Here is a 2,086-nt window from a genome sequence, read left to right as displayed (position 1 = left end):
TAGTCTATAGTCTAGTCTATAGTCTAGTCTATAGTCTAGTCTATAGTCTAGTCTATAGTCTAGTCTACAGTCTAGTCTATAGTCTAGTCTATAGTCTAGTCTATAGTTCTAGTTCAGTTCTAGTTGTAGATCAGTTCTAGTTGTAGATCAGTTCTAGTTGTAGATCAGTTCTAGTTGTAGATCAGTTCTAGTTGTAGATCAGTTCTAGTTCAGTTCTAGTTCAGTTCTAGTTCAGTTCTAGTTCAGTTCTAGTTCAGTTCTAGTTCAGTTCTAGTTCAGTTCTAGTTCAGTTCTAGTTCAGTTCTAGTTCAGTTCTAGTTCAGTTCTAGTTCAGTTCTAGTTCAGTTCTAGTTCAGTTCTAGTTCAGTTCTAGTTCAGTTCTAGTTCAGTTCTAGTTCAGTTCTAGTTCAGTTCTAGTTCAGTTCTAGTTCAGTTCTAGTTCAGTTCTAGTTCAGTTCTAGTTCAGTCTTTGAGTGGAGTTGCACCTATACCTAACTTGTTTAAGACAATGACTAGCAAGATCTTAAAACATTGAAACGTGATATTACATCTTGAAAATAATTTACCCTAGAAAAGACTATTTATATTAAAGATGACATCAAAATATTTCATATTTCTTTGACTGACTATTTAGTTTAGATAAATTAAAGTTTCTTACAGACCATGAAAATTATCTGAATTAATAATCAAACAAACAAAAAGATGAACTAAATATTTTATTTCAATACAATTATACGTTTTTTTTTTCCTTTTTTTGGGCTGAGGCATTTTGAAAATATACTTTAGGTATGTAGTTTGTTCACTTACCAGTACATAGTTCTTCAATTTTCGAAAATTGTGCCTGCAGACAATCATTTACCCAAGCAAGCATATCATGTCTGGATAGATTTTCAGTCGTAACATTTGTAGAATATACATTCACTGCCATTTTGTTCTAATTGTTACTATTTCTACTGCTATTTTTTGTTATTGTTTTCCTTTCAAAATGAACCACAAACTCTTTTAGGGTGGCTGTTTATAAGCTGGTGTTTGGTTTGTTGGCTGTTTAACTTTTTTTGTTGAAAGTAGAAAAGAAAAATACTGTAAAGAAAATAAATAAAATTAAAATATTAGTTTTAATTGTTTTTTAATATTAAATGTTTAAATTTAGTTTAATTAAATCATGTAGTATGGGCGTTTATTGTTTGTTTTTATTAAACATATTTCTCATTTTTATTTCTTTCTATTTCTTTGGCTGAAGTCATCTTTCGATCAGTAGTAGCAGTAGCAGCAGCAGCAGCAATGTTAAACATGTATATTCATTCCATTTCGGAATCAACATGTGTAATTATTTGTTGTCGAAAGTGAATTGAAGCGTAGCGCCATGTGCGTGATTCAAATCTTTTTTCATTTGTCTACAAGTTCATTATCATTAATAGACTAACTAACTAACGGATTACTTATTATTTCCATGGAAACGTAATGAAAAAACAAACAGCAACAGATGGTCACGTTAAGATAACTTATGAAAGTAACAAACAAAATATTATTACTTTTATTTTGTTTAAATTGTATTTAATGGCAGATAAATTTTTATTTGTATCAATTAAATCATTTTTTAATAGTTCCAGTAATTAAGCTTTGAGAAAATAACTAAAGAAAAACAACAATAAAACTAAAAGCTAAACGTCGTTCCATATTGGGCAAGCTTAACATGGCAAAATGTGTTATGAACATATTAACGGTAAATGTTTGCTTCCAATACTTATTGACAACGTAATTATTCTATTAATTATTTAATTAGATTTTATTTTATCGAAATATTTGTCATAATCTCTTTAACCAGGTGTTAAAGTAAAATTGGATATTTGTGGTGGTTAGTAGAGGAGTTTTTGTGTTAACTTGGGTAATACATAGTAAATGTGTAGACAAGAAGTTTCTGTCCAATAACAGCTAAATGTATCTACTTAGTGTTAGGTTAGTAAAGGTTTTGTACCAAAGGGTAAATCTCTACTAGGACTTCTACTTGATCTTAAGAAGAAGAAAAAACTGTTCCAAGACAGATTAAAAATACCGGGAAATATTTCATATATCCTTTTAAGAAAGA

At 29.4% G+C, this 2,086-nt stretch overlaps 1 long non-coding RNA gene across 1 annotated transcript in view; it reads right to left on the bottom strand.

The window, feature by feature from the left end:
* Positions 1-966: 966 nt before the first annotated feature.
* LOC124420948 overlaps positions 967-2,086 on the bottom strand; it is a 20,551-nt gene continuing 19,431 nt past the window's right edge. Inside the window, exon 2 of the long non-coding RNA XR_006941450.1 lies at positions 967-1,080. This is a non-coding gene — a long non-coding RNA (uncharacterized LOC124420948). The remainder of the gene's footprint in view (positions 1,081-2,086) is intronic.

This window comes from Lucilia cuprina, chromosome 6 (genome assembly GCF_022045245.1).
Source record: "Lucilia cuprina isolate Lc7/37 chromosome 6, ASM2204524v1, whole genome shotgun sequence".
In the NCBI taxonomy this organism is placed as follows: Eukaryota; Metazoa; Arthropoda; class Insecta; order Diptera; family Calliphoridae; genus Lucilia; species Lucilia cuprina.
This window is presented reverse-complemented; position numbering and strand designations above follow the sequence as displayed.